This window comes from Sus scrofa, chromosome X (genome assembly GCF_000003025.6).
Source record: "Sus scrofa isolate TJ Tabasco breed Duroc chromosome X, Sscrofa11.1, whole genome shotgun sequence".
Lineage (NCBI taxonomy): Eukaryota > Metazoa > Chordata > Mammalia > Artiodactyla > Suidae > Sus > Sus scrofa.
The window spans coordinates 33,188,298-33,209,293 of NC_010461.5; the positions used below are offsets into that span (position 1 = coordinate 33,188,298).

The 20,996-nt window shown below is 39.4% G+C and overlaps 1 protein-coding gene and 1 pseudogene across 3 annotated transcripts in view; both read left to right on the forward strand.

The window, feature by feature from the left end:
- PRRG1 (proline rich and Gla domain 1) overlaps positions 1-20,996 on the forward strand; it is a 168,058-nt gene that overhangs the window by 123,799 nt on the left and 23,263 nt on the right. The gene's annotated exons all lie outside the window — the stretch shown is intronic.
- On the forward strand, positions 665-3,434 carry LOC110257647 (annotated as a pseudogene).

Genomic DNA, 20,996 nt, shown 5'->3' on the forward strand with positions numbered 1-20,996 from the left:
AGAGCTGCTCTGTGAACAGCACATTTTTTTTCCCCTGCCCTGAGACCCTCCCACCCCTATTTACACTGGGCATAAGAACCTGTGCCATTTGACCCCCTTTAATTTCCCAAAACTATATTACAAAGACAGTGGATGAATCTAAATAAAACAGCTGTAGATTGCATAGAGGGGAAAGAACAGGACACAGCTACTTCCAAAGGAAAAACATGCTTCTTAGAGTGTCAGAAATACCATCCTTATTTTGACAACAAAGCCCCTAGCCTGCCTGCAAGCTCCATGCCACATACCCCCAAAAGAGGGCACTGAATATCTGACACAATCTACCTTCCCATTCCAAGGAGAAGCCTCATAGTGAAATGGACCTAACAGCTCCACAGTAGATCCATGCTAATTACCAAGGCTAATCAAATGAGTCCTTTATTCCTAAATAACGTGAACAAAGTTTTGCCACATATTTGAGGAATGTAAAAAGGAAGATCATGATAAACAAACAGAACTATTTCTGGAGGAAAAAAAAATATATAGTAAAGGGAACAGAAGAGAACTTTACCAAAAAAAAGTCCAAATTCACAGTCTCAGAATTTTTTTTTTTTTTTTTTTTTTTTTTTTTTGGTCCTTTTAGGTCCGCATCTGTGGCATAGGGAAGTCCCCAGGCTAGGGGTCAAATCTGAGCAGCAGCCACCAGCCTCCACCACAGCCACAGCAACACCAGATTGGAGCCACGTCCGCAACCTACACCACTCACAGCAACGCAGGGTTGAGTGAGGCCAGGGATCGAACCCCGATCCCCATGGTTACGGTAGGGTTGGTTACCGCTGAGCCATAGCAGGAACTCCCATATTCTCAGAATTTTAAGGAAGACAGTGGGTGTATAAAAAGAGAACAGGGTGTTTTTATAAAAAGGAGTCATTAGAGAACAAGAGAAAGTCCTTGGCAAATAGAAATAGGATGCAAAATTTAAAATTTAATAGATAACTAGGGTCTCAGCTCAGCATCTCCTTGTCTCAGGCAGTCTTTCATGGAACTTGGGATGTAGCTCTTGTGCCTCCCCCCCCCCCCAATCCTCCATTACCCTCTACCCAGTCCTGCTCCCACCCGACCTCTTGTAATGAACGGGAAGCTCCTCTCCCCTAAAGGACCTGCCTTCCGGTCTTCCCTGAGCTGCTCCCTGACCTGAGCCACCTGCGTCCGGCCACCTTAGTCAACCACCCAGGGAACACTCTGAGGCTGCCTCCTGGCCCCATGGGCCCCACTTCCGCACCACCTTCTTCTTGGCCTTGGCGCCCACTGAGCCCACGCTACCAGCCATGTTGCCCACGCTGCCCTCACAAGTGCACCATAACTACCACCCCGAGTGAAGGCCGCCCTCAACAGCCTCGCCACCCTGGAGCTCCACGCCTCCTGCGTGTACCAGGCCCTGGCCTTCAACTTGGATCGCGAGGATATGGCCTTGAAGCCCCTGGCCCCCTGCTTCCTGCGCCGCTCCCAGGAGCACACCAGGCGCGCCCAGGAGCTGATGAGCCTGCAGAACCGGCGCGGGGGCCGCCTCTGCCTCTATGACGTTAGGAAGTCCGACCTTGAAGACTGGGAGAGCGGCCTCCAGGCCATGCAGTGCACCTTGCACCCGGAGAAGCGCATCAACAAGAGCCTGCTTGACCTGCACCAGCTGGCCACCTAGCAGAGCGACACCTACCTCTGTCATTTCCTGAAGAGTCACTACCTGAACCAGCAGGTCGAGTTCATCAAAGAGCTAGGGGACCATGTCACCACGGTGCGCAGGATGGGGGCCCCAGAAAACAACACAGCCGAGTACCTCTTTGACAGGCTCACCCTGGGCGACAGTGACAAGAAGGACTGACCTGGACTGCCTTCCCCGGAGCCACGGGGTAACTGCCCAAGGTCACCATGCCTGTGTGCACACACTGCAGTATTGCCCTTGCAGAAAAAGTTCACTTAAGTCTTCTTTCTTTCACTTTTGTTATTCCTTCCAGTGAAGTTAATGATTCGTAAATACAGGTCTCAGGTTGATGTGTCTGTGCAAAACCCTCATCTTTTAATCAGGTATACAGGAGTCTCTCCACCCACCTATCCCCTGTCCACGTGCAGCTCAGGATTTCCACAGATGGAGGGAGGAGGTGTTCCATGGGACCCTGGAAAACAAAATCAATCTTCCCTTTATAAATAATGTGGGGGTGGGGGAGTGGTCTTGGGCCCTAGTGAATGTTGTGCTTAAAATATACAAACATGGCCTTAAAATCATGATTGGGGTTGATCTGGGGAAAAAGGGAAGGGAATGAGATAGGAAAGGGACTGAAAGGGAGTTTTCACTTTATTTGAAATGTTCTTGGTTAATTCTGAGTAGCAAGATATTGGCCCTGGAAGCTGGTATAGCAGAGTCCCTCTTTGACAAGCGCACCCTGGGCTGCAGTGACAAGGGAAACTGAGCCTTAAACTGGCTTCTGCGTAGATGTGAAGGTGACTTCCTGTGGGTTCCTGTGGAGGATATACATATTGTCCTTAGAGTACCTCTCCTTTGCCCTGGCCTCATTCAGTGGGTCTTAACTGGCTCTGGCATTGCCATGAGCTGTGGTGTAGGTCACAGATGAGGCTTGGATCCTGCATTGCTTGTGGCTGTGGTGTAGGCCAGCAGCTGCTGCTCCAGTTCGACCCCTAGCGTGGGAACTTCCATATACCACAGGTGCGGCCCTAAAATATGCATATGGTTATATAGTGGTAATGTGGAGAGGTGTGAGATGGGTGGTGGTTTGGGGCACTTGTGTCAGTGGGCACATGTGTTTGGTAAAAATATGGATTAAAAACTTCTTTATTTCATCATAGTGGTTGCTTCTGGGGAAGAAGTGAAAACAGGATTAGAGACTGAAGTTAATAGAGTCTTCAACGTTATCTGAAATATTTTAGCTTATTAAATTATGCAAGTGTTAATGTTTATTGTTTCTCAGTAACAGCCTGGCAGCCCTGGAAACTGGCATAGGGGAGGACCTAATTGCCAAGCTCAGCTTTGTCAGTGATTATGGAAATTTTGTCATAGGCTGGCTTCTCCATAGACACAGGTATAACTTCACATGGTTATCAATGCCAGGCATGCACACTACTGTTAGAAAACCTCTGCTTTTGTTTTTTTAAAATACATTTTCTAATAATTTTGTACGAAAAAACTCAATACAGTGGTTGAAAATTTAAGATAGTCGCTTAACATAAATTTTTTGATAATATATGGTAGATTGCATCTCCAAGCTCAAAGAAATAAGAGTCATAGAAGGACCTTGTATAATGCCTAAGAGCCACCAATAGAAATTTCTAAAGGAAAAAAGAGGAGGTTGAATAAAAGGGAACACAATAATCAAGATATAATTTTTATTTTTTAATTTTTAAAATTTTTTTTGTCTTTTCTAGGGCCGTACCCGCGGCATATGGAGGTTCCCAGGCTAGGGGTCCAATCGGAGCTGTAGCTGCCCGCCTACACCATAGCCACAGCAACTTGGGATCTGAGCCGCACCTGCGGCCCACACCACAGCTCACAGCAACACCAGATCCTTAACCCACTGAGCAAGGCCAGGGATTGAACCCATAACCTCATGGTTCCTAGTCGGATTCGTTAAGCATTGAGCCACAATGGGAACTCCAAGAAATAATTTTTAAAGGGCTAACTACACTCCAAATACTATGGTCATATAGTTTTTCCTTTAATATAGCAGTGCTCTAAATTAGATTAATAGATATTCCTGTAATGAAACTTATTTGGTCACTGTTGATTTGTTTTTTGGTACATTTTTTTTTTTTGCACTGTAACATCATATAATTAAGATGTATAATGTGTTGATTTGATACATCTATAGTGAAATGATTGTTCCCAAAGCCTTAGGTGAAACCTGTATCGCCTCACATAATTACCATTTCATTTTGGTGGTAAGAACATTTAAGATTGATAATCTTAGCAACATTCAGGTATATAATGCAGTATTAACTATAATGTCCATACTATGCATTAGATCCCCAAAGTTTGTGCCCTTTGATTAACATCTTCCCCTTCCTCCCACCCCTAGCCTCTGGTAACCACCATTCTACTCTGTCTCTATGAATTTTGCTTTTTTAGCTTCCACATATAAGTGATTGAATGCATATTTGACTTATTTTTACTTAGCATAACCACCTCAGAATTCATCCAAGTTGTTACAAAGAGCAGGACTTCCTTCTTTCTCGTGTTTAAGTAATATCCCATTACACACACACACCCCAACCACATTTTCTTTATCCATTCATCTATTGGTAAGGCACTTCGGTGATTTCCAAATGTAGACTATTGTGAATAATGGTGCCTTGAACATAGAGATGCAGATTATCCCTTTGGCATCCTGTTTCCATTTCTTTTGGATACATACTCAGATGTTGGATCATTTGGACATCTACTTGGAATTTTTTGAGGAGCATCCATACTGTTTTTTCATACTGGCTGTATCAATTTACAGTCCCAGCAGCAGTACATAAGGGTTCTGTTTTCTCCACATCCTTGCCAATACTTGTTATCGCTTTTCTTTTTAATGATAGCCATTCTAATAGATGTGAGGTGATATCTCAGTATGGTTTTGATTTGCATTTCCCTGATGATTAGTAATGTTGAGCGCCTTTTTGTGTATCTATTGGCCATTTGTATGTCTTCTTTGGGAAAATGTCTATTCAGGTCCTCTGACCATTTTTTAATTAGGTTATTTGGGTTTTTTGCTATTGAGTTGTGTGTGTTATTTATATATTTAGGATGTTAACCCATATTAGATGTGTGATTTTGTTTGTTTCACTAATCGTTTCTTTTGTCATACAAAAGTGTTTTAATTTGAGGTAGTCCCACTTATTTATTTTTTATTTTTGTTTTTTGCTTTTTTTTGGCGGGGGGGGGCACACTCGTGGCATATGGCGGTTCCCAGGCTAGGGGTCTAATTGGAGCTACAGCTGCTGGCCTACACCACAGCCACAGCAACACCAGATCTGAACCGTGTCTGCAACCGACACCACAGCTCATGGCAACGCCAGATCCTTAATGCACTGAGGCAGGCCAGGGATTGAACCCGCAACCACATGGTTCATAGTCAGATTTGTTTCTGCTGCACCACAATGGGAACTCCCCACTTATTTATTTTTAAAGATTTTGTTGCTTGTGATTTTGGTGTCATACCATCAAAATTGTTGCCAGGACCAGTGTCAGAGAAGTTTTTCCCTACGTTATCTTCTAGGAGTTTTATGGCTTTCAGATCATATGTTTAAGTTTTTCATCCTTTTTTTTTTTTTTTGTCTTTTTTTTCTAGGGCCACACCCACAGCATATGGAGGTTTCCAGGTTAGGGGTCTAATCGGAGCTGTAGCCGCCAGCCTACACCAGAGCTACAGCAATGCTGGATCCTTAACCCACTGAGCGAGGCCAGGGATCAAGCCCGAAACCTCATGGTTCCTAGTCAGATTTGTTAACCACTGAGCCATGCTGGGAACTCCAAGTTTTTAATCCTTTTTGAGCTACTTTCTTGAGAGAAATAAAATAGGAGTCCAGTTTCATTGTTGTACATGTAGTTATCCAGTTTTCCCAACACCACTTAACAAAGCAACTGTCCTTTCCTGATTGAATATTCTTGGCTCCCTTGTCAAATATTAGTTGGTCATATATGTATGAGGTCATTTCTGAGTTCTTAATTGTTTTCCATTGGATTATGTGTGTTTTCATGCCAGCACTAAACTCTTTTGATTACTATAGCTTTGTATTATAGTTTAAAATCAGGAAGTATGATGCCTCCAACTTTGTTGTTATTTCTTATGGTTGCTTTTGTCTGTTTGGGAATTTTAGGATTATTTTTCTACTTATATAAAAATGCTATTGAAGACAACCTATGGAATGGGACAAAATAGTTACAAATTATGCAACTGACAAGGGTTTAATCTCCAAGATATACAAACAACTCATACAACTAAACAGCAAAAAAAAAAAAAGAAGAAAAAATGAGCAGAAGACCTAAGTAGACATTTCTCCAAAGAAGACATATGGATGGCCAACAGGCACATGAAAAAAATGTTCAGCGTCACTAATTATTAGAGAAATGCAAATCAAAACTACAATGAGGTGGAGTTCCCATCATGGCACGGCAGAAATGAATCCGACTAGAAACCATGAGATTGTGGATTCGATTCCTGGCCTTGCTCAGTGGGTGAAAGATCTGGTGATGCTGTCAGCTGTGGTGTAGGTTGCAGATGTGGCTCAGATCCTGCGTTGCTATGGCGTAGGCTGGCAGCTGTAGCTCTGATTCGACCCCTAGCCTGGGAACCTCCATATGCCACGGGTGCAGCCCCAAAAAGCAAAACAACAGCAAAAACTACAACGAGGTACCACCTCACACTGGTCAGTCTACAAATAACAAATGCAGGAGAGGGTGTGGAGAAAAGGGAACCTTCCTACACTGTTGGTGCAAATGTAAATTGGTACAACTAATATGGAAAACAGTATGCAGGGTCTTCAAAAAACTATATATAGAACTATCATATGATCTAGCAATCTCACTCCTGGGCATCTATCCAGACAAAATTACAATTCAGAAGGATACATGCACTCCTATGTTCATAGCAGCATTATTCACAATAGCCAAGAAATGGAAACAACCTAAATGTCCATTGACAGATGAATGGATGAAGAAGTTGTGGGGCATATACACAATGGAATACTACTCAGCCGTAAAAAAGATCAAAATAATCCCATTGGCAGCAACATGGATCGAACTAGAGAGTCTCATACTATATGATGTCAGAAAGAGAAAGATAGCATATGATATCATTTATATGTGGAATCTAAAATATGGTACAAATGAACATATCTACAGAACAGAAACAGATTCACAGACATGGAGAACAGACTTGTGGTTGCCAAGGGGGAGGGGGAGGGAGTGTGATAGACTGGGAATTTGGGGTTAGTAGATGCAAACTATTACATTTAGAATGGATAAGCAGTGAGGTCCTGTTGTAAAGCACAGGGAACTTGTGATAGAACATGATAGAAAATCATATGAGAAAAAGAATATATATATATATATATATGTATATATATATATATATGTATTACTGGGTCACTTTGCTGTATAGCAGAAATCAACAGAACATTATAAAGCACCTATAGTAAAATTTTTAAAAATACTGTTGAAATTTTGATAGGAATTATACTGTATCTATTGATGGCCTTGAGTTATATGGATCTTTAAACCATATCAATTCTTTTCATCAGTGAACATAGTTTAGCTTTCATTTTATTAGGTCTTTTTTTCATCAAAGTCTTAAAATTTTCAGTGTATAGAACTTTCACCTCTTTGGTTCAGTTTATTCTTAAGTATTTTATTGCTTTTTGGTGTTATTGTGAATAAGATTGTTTTCTTTATTTTTAAAATGTCTTGTTAGCATATAAAAGATGGAACTGTTTATATTGATTTTGTATCCTGCAGCTTTTTTGAATTCCTTAATTCTAATAGTTTTTGGGTGGGGTCTTTAAGACTTTCTCTATATAAAACCATGTCATCTACAAAGACATTTTACCTTCTTCCTTTCCATTATGGATGCCTTTTATTTCTTTTTCTTGCCTAATTGCTGTGGCTGGGACTTCCAGTACTGTGTTGAATAGGAGTGATAAGCGTGGGACTTTTGTCTTGTTCCTGGTCTCAGAGGAAATGCTTTCAACTCTTCATCATTGTAGATGATGTTACCTGTGGACTTGTTCCATATGGCTTGTATGATGGTGAGCTGTCTTCTCTCTATACCCAGTTTGTTGAGGATTTTTATCATGAAAGGTTGTTTTATTTTGTCAAATCCTTTTTATTTATCTATTGAGATGATCATATTATTTTAATCTTCCATTCTGTTAATGTTGTGGGTCAGGTTTTTTTGCTTTTTTTTTAGGGCCGCACCCACAGCATATAGAGGTTCCCAGGCTAGGGGTCCATTCGGAGCTACAGCTGCCAGCCTACGCCAAAGCCACAGCAACATCAGATCCAGGCCATGTCTGTGACCTACATTACAGCTCATGGCAACACCAGATTCTTAACCCACTGAGCGAGGCCAGGGATCGAACCTGCAACCTAGTCGGATTTGTTTCCATGCACCATGAACTGGATCAGTTTTTGATTTGCATATGTTAAACTGTCCTTCCATCCCAGTAATAAATTCCACTTGATCATAGGATATAACCTTTTTAATGTGCTTCTCAATTCATTTTGCAAGTGTTATGTTGAGCATATTTGCATCTGTATCGATCAGTTATATTAACCTCTAGTTTCTTTTCTGGTAATGTCCTCATCTGGCTTTTTATCAGGGTGATGCCAGCCTTGTAAGATGCTTTTGGGAATGTTCCCTCCTCTTCATTTTTTATAAGTGTGTGAGAAGGATTAGTATTCTTTTTGAATGTTTGGTAGAATTCTCCAGGGAAACCATCTGGTCGTGGCTTTTCCTTAGGGGAGCTTTTTCAGTAGTGATTCAATCACCTTGTTATTGTTTTGTTCAGATTTTCTGTTTCTTCCTGATTCACTCTTGGTAGGTTGTATGTTTTTCAGAATTTATCCATTTCTCTGGGTTACAATTTGTTGGTTTATTTTATTATTTTTTGTCTTTTGTCTTTTTAGGGCCACACCTGCAGCATATGGAGGTTCCCAGGCTAGGGGTTGGATCGGAGCTGCAGCTGCTGGCCTATGCCACAGCCACAGCAACGTGGGATCCAAGCCGCATCTGTGACCTACACCACAACTCACGGCAATGCCAGATCCTTAACCCACTGAGCAAGGCCAGGGATGGAACCCTCATCCTCATGGATACTAGTCAGGGTCATTAACCACTGAGCCACGATGGTAACTCCAGTTTGTTGGTTTATAGTTGTAGTTGTTCATAGGATCTCTTAGGTTGCTTTGTATTTCTATAGTATCCACTGTAACATCTCCTCTTTCATTTCTGATTTTGAGTCTTTTCTCTTTTTTTTTCCTTAGGCTAGCCAAAGGTTATCAATTTGTTTATCTTTTCATAAAACCAGATCTTAGTTTTATAGGTCTTTTTTTGGTTTCTGTTTTATTTCTGCCATGATCTTTATTCCTTCCTTCTCCTAACTCTGAGCATAGTTTGTTTTTTTTCTAGTTCCTTGAGGTATAAAGTTAGGTTGAGATCTTTCTTTTGTCTTGATGTATGCATTTGTCACTATACATTTCCCTCTTAGAACTATTTTTTGTGGACCCCATTTGTTTTAATATGCTGTGTGTTTTTATTGTTGGTTGTCTCAAGATAATATTCTCTTTCCCTTTTGAGTTCTTCTTTGACCCATAGGTTGTTCAGGAGTGTATTTTTTAATTTCCACATATTTGCGATTTTTCCAGCTTTCCTTCCATTATTCGAGTTTCATACCATTGTGCTCAGCAGGCTACTTGGTATGAATTCAGTCTTCTTAAATTTGCTAAGACTTGTTCTGTGATTTATCACATGATCTGTCTTGGAGAATGTTTTGTATGTGCTGAGAAGAATTTGTATTCTGCTGTTAGAGAAAATTTTATATATATGTAAAGGAAAGATAAATATGTGTGTGTGTGTGTGTATATATAAATTTGATCCCTTTGGCCTCAAGTATAGTTCATATCCAACATTTCCTTGTTGATTTTCTCTCTGGATGATCAGTCCATTGTTGAGAATAGAGTATTAAAGGCCTCAGCTATTATTGTATTGCTATTTTTTCCATTTTTGAAAGTTTTATTGAAGGATAGTTGATCTACAGTGTTATGATTTCTGCTTTATAACAAAGTGATTCACTTATACACATAGCCATTCTTCTACAGATTCTTTTCCCATATAGATGATCACAGATCATTGGGTAAAGTTCCCTGTGTTTTACAGCAGGGCCCTGTTGACCATCCATTGCATATACAATAGTGTACATATGCCAGTCCCAAACACCCAATCCATCCCCTGCACCTGTCCCCTTTGGTAACCATAAATTTGTTTTCTAAGTCTGTGAAATCTTTTCTGTCTTGTAAATTAATTCATTTGTGTCATTTTTAAAGATTCCACTTTTAAGTGATATCCTATGATGTTTGTCTTTCTCTGACTTCACTTAGTATGTTAATCTCTAGGTCCATCCAGCTTACTGCAAATGGCATTATTTCATTTTTTATGGCTACTATTACATTGTATATATGTACCACATCTTCTTTATACATTCCTATGTTGATGGACATTTAGGTTGCTTCCACATATGAGCTATTATAAATAGTGCTGCACGTTTTGCATGTATCTTTTCGAATTATGGTTTTCTCCAGATATATACCCAAGAGTGGGATTGATGGATTATAGGGTAGTTCTATTTTTAGATTTTTGAAGAACCTCTATAGCAGTTGTACCAACTTACATTCCCATCAACAGCATAGGAGGGTTCCCTTGTCTCTGCACCCTCTCCAGCATATTTTGTTTGTAGACTTTTTTTAATGATGGTGTGAGGTTATACCTCATTATAGCTTTGATTTTCATATCTCTAATAATTAGTGATGTTGAGCATCTTTTCATGTGTTTTCTTTGCCATCTGCATGTCTTCTTTGGAGAAACATCTATTTAGATCTTCTGTTCATTTTTTGATTGGGTTTGTATTTTTTATATTGAACTGCATGAGCTATTTGTATATTTTGGAGATTAATCCCTTGTTGATTGCTTTGTTTGCAAATATTTTCTCCCATTTTGTTGGCTGTCTTTTCATTTTGCTTGTGGTTTTCCTTTGCTTTTCAAAAACTCTTAAGTTTAACTAAGTCCCATTTGTTTGTTTTTGTTTTTATTTACATTATTCTAGGAGGTGAATCAGAATATATTGTTGCAGTTTATGTCAGAGAGTGTTCAGTGTATGTTTTCCTCTAAGAGTTTTATAGTATCCGGTCTTACATGTATGTCTTTAATCCATTTTGAGTTTATTTTTTGTGAACAGTGTTAGAGAGTGTTCTAAATTCATTCTTTTTCATGTAGCCGTCCAGCTTTCCCAGCACTACTTATTGACGAGATTGTCTTTTCTCTTTAGTATATTCTTGCCTCCTTCATCATAAATAAGATGACCATAGGTGCATGGGTTTATTTCTGGACTTCCTATCGTGTTCCATTGGTCTATATTTCTGTTTTTGTGCCCGTATCATACTCTTTTGATGACTATAGCTTTGTAGTGTAATGGGAAGTCAGGGAGCCTGATTCTTCCGTCTCTGTTTTTCTTCCTCAGGACTGCTTCAGCTATTTGGATCTTTTATGTCTTGATAAAAATTTTAAATTTTTTGTTCTGGTTCTGTGAAAAATGCCATTGGTATTTTGATATGAATTGCACTGAATCTGAATATTGCCTTGGTTAATACAGTTATTTTGACAATATTGATGTCTCCAGTCCCACAACAGGGGTATATCTTTCCATCTGTTTGTGTCATCTTCCATTTATTTCATCTGTATCTTACAGTTTTCAGAGTACAGATCTTTTGCCACTTTAGGGAGGTTTATTCATAGGCATTTTATTCTTTTTGATGTGATGGTGAATGGGATTATTTCCCTAGTTTCTCTTTCTGATCGTTCATTGTCTGTGTATAGAGATATGAGAGATTTCTTTATATTAATTTTTATCCTGCAGCTGTACCAAATTCACTGATGAGCTGTAGTAGTTTTCTGGTAGCATCTTTAGGATTTTCTCTGTATGGTATCATGTCATCTGCAAACAGCAACAGTTTTACTTCTTTTCTAATTTGGATTCCTTTTATTTCTTTTTCTTCTCTGCTTGGTTTGACTAGGATGTCCAAAACTGTGTTGAATAAAAGTGGCTAGAGTGAATATCCTTGCCTTGTTCCTGATCTTAGTGGAAATTGTTTTAGCTTTTCACTGTTGAGAATGATGTTAGCTTTGGGTTTGTCAAATATGGCCTTTATTATGTTGAGGTAGGTTTCCTCTGTGCCCACTTTCTGGAGGGTTTCTATCAGAAATGGGTGTTGAATTTTCTCAGAAGCTTTTGCTGCATCTATCGAGATGATCATATGGTTCTTATTCTTCAATTTGTTAATGAGATGCATCACACTAATTGATTTGTGAATCTTGAAAAATCTTAACATCCATGGGATAAACCCCACTTGATAATAGTATATAATCCTTTTGCTGTATTGTTGGATTTGGTTTGCTAGTATTCTGTTGAAGATTTTTGTGTCTACGTTCACCAGCAGTATTGGCCTGTGACTTTCTTTTTTTTTTGTTATCTTTGTCTAGTTTTGGTATCAGCATGATGGTGACTTCATAGAATAATTTGGGAGTATTCCTTTTGCAGTTTTCTTAGAACAGTTTCGGAAGGATAGATGTTAGCTCTTCTCCATTTGTGTGGAATACCTTTCTCCTTCCTCTCACTTTCAGTCTGTATGTGTCCCTAGATCTGAAGCAGGCCTCTTGTAGAAAGCATATATATGAGTCTTGTTTTTGTATCCATTCAGCCAGTCTATGTCTTTTGGTTGGAGCATTTAATCCATTTATACTTACGGTAATTATCAATATGTATGTTCTTATTGCCATTAGGTTAATTATTTTGGATTTATTTTTGTAGTTCTTTTTTCTTCCCTTCTTTTGTTTTCCTTTCTTGTGGTTTGATGACTATTTTTAGCATTGCGTATGGATGGTCTTTTCTTTTTTTCCTGACCACATCCATAGCATTTAGAAGTTCCTGGGCCAGGATTGAATCTAAGCTGCACCTGCATTCTACACCACAGCTGCAGCAACACCACATCCTTTAACCCATTGTTCAGGGCCAGGGATTGAACCCATACCACCTGAGCCACTGCAGTCAGATTCTTAACCCACTGTGCCACAGCAGGAACTCCTGTGTTGCTTTTTCTTATTTGTGTGTGAATCTAATACAGGTTTTTGTTTTGATATAACAGTCAATATATATGTACAAGATTGTTTTAAGTTGCCGGTCTCTTAATTTCAAATGTCTTCCCAGTATCTGCAGTCATACTCTCCTCTTTTCATGTTGCTTGCTTTGATATCATACGTATGTGTGGATGATTCCTTACCTTTACTATGTTTGCCTTTGCCAGCTAACCTTCTCATTTGTTATATTCTTGTTTCTAATTATGGCTTTTTTTTTCTGCCCAGAAAATTTCCTTTAGCAATATAGTTATTTTTCAGTTTGTGCATCATTCACCTGGCCATGGGATTTCCTATCACAAAAGTGCTCCTTCTACCTTTTTGTTGTGGCTTCCTTTTTTGTCTTTGTGTGTTGAATATCTTTTTTGGTAGTTTCCACTATGTTTTGTTGATGGTTCAGCAGGTAGTTGTGACTTTGGTGTCTTTGTGAGAGGAGGAGAATTTGAATCTTTCTACTCTACCATCTTGTCTCTAATCCACTAGGCTAATCTGTATTGCTATTTATTTCTCCTTTTAGTTCTGTTAGTATGTGCTTTACATATTTAGGCATTCTGTGCTGAATGCCTAAATATTTACACTTGTTACATCTTCTTGTTGGATTGATCAATTTATCATTACATAATGATTTTCTTTGTGTCTTTTGACCATATTTAGCTTTAACTCCATTTTATGTGAAAGAGGTGTAGCTGCCTTTGTGTTCTTTTGGCTACCATTTGCTAGAAATATCTTTTTTTCATCAATTCACTCTCTGTATATTTATGTCCTTAAAGCCAAAGTTCTTCTCTTGTAGACAGTTTATCATTGGAACTTGTTTTTTATCCATTCAGTCATTCTGTGTCTTTTGATTGGAGAATTTATTCCCTTTATGTTTAAAGTAATTATTGATAGGTAAGGGCATACCACTGCCATTTTGTTAATTGCTTTCTGACTGTACATCCTTTGTTCCTTTTTTTCTCTCTTCCTGTCTTCCTTTGTGATATGACTTCTTGCAGTGGTATGCTTTGATTCCTTTATTATTATTTTTTGTATCTAATACAAGTTTTTCCCTTGTGTCTTCAGGGTTGGGTACTGATGATTATTGTGATCCTGTAGTTGTGTCATGTTCCCCTGATGTTTTTCATATTCCTTGAAGTTTTTCATTTCTGTCTTTTCATTGAAGTAGTAGCCACCTCCTACAGTCTTTACTAATTGCCTTCAGAAAAGGCATACCTACCCTGAGCCCTGATAGTGATTCTGAGGCTTCCTCCTATGGGTAGAGCTGCTTCACACCTCTTCCTTCCTTCTTTTTTTTTTTTTTTTTTTTTTGGCTGAGCCTGTGGCATGTGGAAATTCCCACAGCAGGGATCAAACCCATGCCACAGCAGCAACCTGAGCTGCTGCAGTGACAATGCTGGACCCTTAACCCACTGTGCTACAAGGGAACTCCTCTTCCTCCCTCTTATGGAAGAATTCTTTAGCTTTCTCTTATGTCCTCTTTTGATCACACACTGAACTAGACCAGGTGCTGACAGTCTCACTTTTGTTTTCCAAAAAGTGGCACTAGACCTCAAGTGTGTGGTCTTTCGCTAGCCTGCAGATTTGGGTGATTTTCTATATATACTCATTTGCCATTTGCCAAAGCTCATCCTTGCCACCACCACCAGGAGCACACACAGGGAGCTGACCAAAATGTGGCAAAGGTGTTTGAAGGAGGCATGTTGAGTACTTAGGGAACCTATAGGTCAGTTAGGGTCATCCATGGGCAAGGCATTACCAATGGCTCATGGCCAGGCTTCTTAGTAGTCAGAGACACAGTAGGATTCATGTCCCTTTAGTACCCTCTAAGCAGCCTAGCTACTGTTTGCTCAGCCTCTTCCTGACCCCCGGTCATGCAACTCACAATTTATTGTTCCTCTCCAATGTGTCTGAAATTTGTAATTTTTTGTCCAGTGGTGTGTTTGAACTTTTCCTCTAGAAACTTTGACTTCCACAAAGCCTCTCATATCTGTGGGCGATTGTCTAAAACTGTTTATCAAGGGTTCTTGGACTGTGGCCAAGAGGAGCCGGAAATGCTTCACAGGTTCTCTCCGGATCCATAGCTGTGACCAAGTCTATGTTCCCTTTACCCAGTGCATGGGTGGTTGAAATTTGTTCTGGGTCACTTGGCATATGGAGCTGGATCATCCCACTGCTCCCACAAAGGCATTTTGTCCATGAATTGATGCCAAATTGTTGTTGAGGAGGGATAAAAACAGTAAATGTCTTATTCCGCCATGATACTGCATCAGTCTTGCTTTCTATTTATGATTTTGCATCTCTAGTCATACTTTAATATGTAGGTGTTTTGTTAAATATGTGTGAGTGACATCTTCGTCCTTCTTTGGTGTTAGGATTATTCTAGCCTTTTAAGATAAATTGGGAGATTTTCTCCATTTTTATATGCTCTGGAATAGTTTTCATATTAGAAGACTTAGTATAATTCTTATTATCTAGATTTGCCCTTTGCTCTTTTTTTAAAAGATAGATACTTTTATTTCTGTTAAAAAAATGCTATTGGGATTTTGATAGTGGTTGCATTGAGTATGTAGATTGCTTTGGGTAGTGTGAATATTTTAACAATATTAAGTCTTCTAATCCATTAAATAATATGTTTTTTCATTTATTCCTTTTTAAATTTTTTCCAGTAATGATTGATTTATTTTTGGATTGATTGTTTTCATGTGTTCAAATATCCTTGTATCCCCAGGGTGTAAATCCCACTTGGTTATGATATATGATCCCTTTAATGTGTTGTTGAATTTCATTTGCTAGTATTTTGTTGAGGTTTTTTTTTGCATCTGTATTCATCAGGGTATTGGCTCTCTTTTCTTGTAATTTCTTTTTCTGACTTCGAAATCAGTAATACTGGCCATATAAAATCAGTTTGCAAGTGTTTCCTCCTCTTCAGTTTCTCGGAAGAGTTTGAAAAGGACTAGTCTTAATTTTTCTTAAATTAATATGGAACCAATAGCCCAAGCAATCTTGAAAAAAAAGAACAAAACTAGAGGCTTCACACTTCCTGATTTCAAAAAATACTACAAAATAATATAGTAATTGCATAAAGACAGACATGTAGACCAATAGAACTGAATAGAAATAAGCCCACACATACATGGTCAGATAATCTTCAACAAGGGTTCCAAAAATGGGAACTGGATAGTCTCTTCACCAGAGTATTGTAAAAATTGGCTAGCCACATGCTTAAGAATGAAATTAGAGCCATACATTACACCAGACACAAAAATCAACTCAGAATGGATTAAAGATTTTAACATAAGACATGAAACTATAAAACATGTAGAAAAAATACAGGGGAAAAGCTTGCTGACATTGTTCTTGGCAGTGATTTCTTGGATACCCAATACATAGGCAACAAAAGCAAAAAGAGGCAAGTGGGACTGCATCAAACTAAAATGCTTCTGCACAGCAAAAGAAAATGTGGAAAGGCAGTCTATAGAGTGGGAGAAAATATTTGCAAGCCACATATCAGATAAAGTGCTAATATCCCAAACATAATAGGAACATATATAACTCAATTAGAAAAAGAAAAAACCCAATTAAAAATGAGGAAAGGATTTATAGACATTTCTCCAAAGAAGATATGCAAATGGTAATGGGTACATGAAAAGTTGTTGGATATCATTAATCATCAGGGAGATGCAAATCAAAACCACAGTGAGATGTCATCTTGCACCTGTTAGGATGGCCACGATCCAGAAATCAGAAAAATAACAAGTTTTTGCAGGGATGTAAAGAAATTGGAATCCTAGTGCACTGTTTTGAGGAATATAAAATAGTACAGCCACCATGGAAAACAGTATGGATATTCCTCAAAAAATTAGAAAACAGAACTATGATATGATCCAGGCATATCACCTCTGAGCATTTATCCAAAAGAATTGAAATTAGGATCGCAAAGAGAGAATTGCACCGCCATGTTCAGTGCAGCATTATTCACAATAGCCATGAGGTAGAAACAACCTAAATGTCCATTGATGGATGAATGTATAATGAAGAGGTGGTGAAGAAATGCAGTGGAACATTTATAGCCATAGGAAAAGAAGAAATCCTCTCTTGTGCTACAATGTGTATGAACCACAAGAACAGTATAAGTGAAATAAACCAGTCACAGGACACATATTGCATTATTCCACTAATAAAAGATACACAAAGTATTCAGACTCATAAAAAAGAAAGTAGAATGGGGATTTCCAGAGGCTGGAGGGCAGAGGGAACTGGGGATTTGCTATTTAATGTGTATAAAGTTTCAGTTATGTAAGAAAAAAAAGTTCCAGAGATCCTGCTATACAATATTGAGATTATAGTTAACAACACTGTATTGTGCACTTAAGTTTTTATTAAGAGGGTATATCTAATGTTATGTGTTTTTTAACCAAAATTAAAAAAAAAAACACTTGTGGGAGTTCCCATCGTGGCACAGTGGTTAACGAATCCGACTAGGAACCATGAGGTTGCGGGTTCGGTCCCTGCCCTTGCTCAGTGGGTTAATGATCCGGCATTGCCGTGAGCTGTGATGTAGGTTGCAGATGCGGCTCGGATCCCGCGTTGCTGTGGCTCTGGCGTAGGCCGGTGGCTACAGCTCCGACTGGACCCCTAGCCTGGGAACCTCCATATGCCGCGGGAGCGGCCCAAGAAATAGCAAAAAGACAAAAAAAAAAAAAAAAAAAACTTGTAATAGATGCTTTATAAGTATTTGTTGAATAAATGAAAAGTAAAAGTAGATAATCTTATTTATATGTAATTCTCTTATTGCGTGTAATTTCTAAATAGCAGGGAACATCAATTTTTATTTCCCTTTTACCTTGAGAAACTTAGATGTTTTTAAAATTTAATATTTTGGGCTACCAGTTTTGCTTATTTCTAATTGCATATGATATGGAATGAGACTATAATTGCCCTAATTTTATTCATTTCTGTGTTACTCATTTAACAAATACTTATTGCAAGCCTAGTGTGTATACACTATGCTCATCAATGAGGATGTATACCATGGTAAGACAAAAGCACTTGTCCTCCAGGAGCTTAAAACCTAAAAATAAATAAGTAAATAAATAGAAGATTAGCTTCAATTGGATTAAAACCACAGAGAAATACACTGTGATAGAGAATAGCCACTGCTGGAGGAAACATTATTTTTATTTTGAATAAGGTGATCAGGGATACTTCTGTGGGTTGATGTTTGTTTGAAGGCCAAAGCATAAGTGCAAATCACCAATATAATAGCCAATTGAAAGCATTTTAGATGTTAGGGTATCAGAAAGGAGGTGTCTGTCACTGAACCATAAAGAATTGAGGTGGAGTTGTACAAGGTAAGGTGGAGAGGTAGGGTCTGGTACTCCAGACCCTACTACCTCTCCCAATTATATTCCGAGTGCAAGGGGAAGGCTGTAAAGGGATTTAGGCAGGCACGTGACTCTGGTTCTTTTGAAGAATCTGGGTTTAGGGAAGAGTTGAAGCAAGAGGACCGAGTACAAGCAATTGCAGTGGTCTAGGCGAAAGACCATGATGGCTTACATGACAGTGGTGGCTAAGGAAATGAGATGTAGACAGCTTTCACATGGATTTTGGGGTAAGTTGGATTTGCTCATGGATCTGGAAGCGAGGAATAAGAAATGGAGAAAATAAGCTAGATTCAGAGATTTGGACTTGAGCAATGGGGTTGATGATAGTGCTGTTTATTAATCTGGGGGCTGTTGCTGGGGACACACTGGAGGTAGAAGCGTGGGGAAGGCATGCCATCTAAAAAAAATCTTGAGATGCTGATTAGACACCCAATTGAAAATGTCATGTAGGTAAGCCAGAAAAATGAATCTGGGGCTCAGAGCAGGTCTTTTTTTGAAATACACCTATGGGAGGCATTCTTCCCATGTGATGTTGAGGTCATGGGACTGGAGAAGCTCACCAGAAAGAGAGTGGAGAGAGAGTGTGGCATAGCCAGCCCCACACCCAGGGCAGCCAGCAGCAGAGGGAGCTGATGGAACACCCAGAGGGCTGCTGGCGCCACCATGACCATTACCTCATTCCAGACTGAGACCATCTGTGTTGACACCCAGTAGCCCCAAATCAGCCTGTTGCTGACCTCACTGTGACTTCTGGTTTCTTCTTCCAGGATGTGAAAAATAGTTAGCACCTTACCTTGTCTTCATGGCTGTGGGTAGAAAGAAATTATTTCCGAGTTGAAAGAAGATTCCTTGAGGAAATGACAGGTCTGCTTTTCTATGTCTGTCTCTCTTTTTTTCTGTTCCCTTTTAAAACTTCAGTCCACTGTGTTTGACCAGATGAAATCTGTACCCATGTCAACTCTGAGGTTGTCCATGCCTGGGAAAAAATTATCAAAACATCTTGTTTCTTCTGAGGCGCCTGTTGGTTACAGACAAAAGTTTAAAATTACCCATTTTGTGTGCAGTATTCAAGGTTACATGAGTAGCGTGAGTCTCTTTAAAGCTAGAAGATTGCTTTGAACATTTAATAGAAAGCTTGGCTATGTAGTAATTACCTTCCACATTTTATCACTCCACTTTAATACTTTAAAAAAACAAAAAAAAGATTATGTCGAGTTCAGTTTCCAGAAAATGCTTTTTGTCACTTACCTCTTCTTAGTCAAAGTTGATCTTTTTACCGTCTTTCTTTCTCTGCCTGCTTGGAAGACCTCTCAAGAGCTCTCTCTGACATCAACTCAGATCTTACCTATTTATTATATATTAATTAGCTGTTCTCCTCTAGATATGAAGAAGCACAAAGTGAGCATCTGTTTATATTTATACCTGTAAATTGACTAAGGGTCCTTATTTTCCTGTTTTGGAGAGGCATTTTTCCACATTGATTTCTTAACCCCAGATTGCCTGCCTTCAAATCCCAGTTTATCCACTTATATTGGGTGAATTTGGCCAAGTTACTTAACTTCTCCGTGCCTCAGTCTCCTCACATGTAAAATAAGGATAATGAAAGTGTCATTCGCATTGGGTTTTGCAATTAAATGAGTTATATATAAACTAAACAGTGTCTGGTGTCTATCATAAGTTCCTTATGTGTTCCTCATCGCCTTTCATCGCTTTGCATCACCAGCATCAGGATCTACTCACTTCTAAGTTCTTCTGTGTTGTTTATACTTTGAGGAGATTTCATGTCTATACTTTGCCATTGGCGGGCCTCTCTTGCACTTTGACCAACCTTGTCATCCCGCATATTTAGAGGGGAAAATTCTTTGTAGCTGCTTAGTTGTCAGGTGCTGCCAGGATTCAGGAGGGTAGATTGCTGTTTTCACTGCCCCCCCACGCAGGCCCAAGTCTCCAGGTGAATTCTGCTATGACATCTTTCCCTGGTCACCCCCTCCGTTTCTGTCTCAGCCAGCTTCCCTTTTAAATCACCCCATAGACCATGTTTTGCTTATTCTCCCCAATTCCAGGTTGCCTAAGTATCTTCTTTGCATCCTGAACGACCTCCCACTCCTCAGAGTTGGAAAAGATCCAAAGGATCAAGTGCTACTCCGGATCCCCACCATCATCTGGATGTTGGGATCTGAAAAGGAGAGGAAGGAGTGGACCTGAATTGGGGGGCTGGGGAGTAGACAGGGTATTAGAGTTCCTGATAAAATAATAAGTAAAACTGATAAATCACCACACATTTTGCCATGGGGGTTCTCAAGCTTTGTTGCCCATTATAATTACCTCCAGGGTACATCCCACCACCTTAAATCAGTCTCTGGGGGCAGAACCTAGACATGCCAGGCAGTTAAGCCAGCATGAGCATCTTCCTGCTCAAAGTGTGGTCTGTGGAGCAGCAGCAGCAGCCTCACCTGAGAGCTTATTAGAAATTCAGTGCTACCCAGACTTACTGAATCAGAATCTACATTTTAGTAAGACTTGAGGTGATGTCATTGCATGCTGAAGGTTTTGAAGCACTTAGTATCCTGGTGCTCAACAATGGCTGTACCTTGGAATAATCCGGGATGCTAGAAAATGACACTGATGCTTAAATTTAAACACCTCGTTCAGATATACCCTTAGGCATGCACTCGACCAAACACAC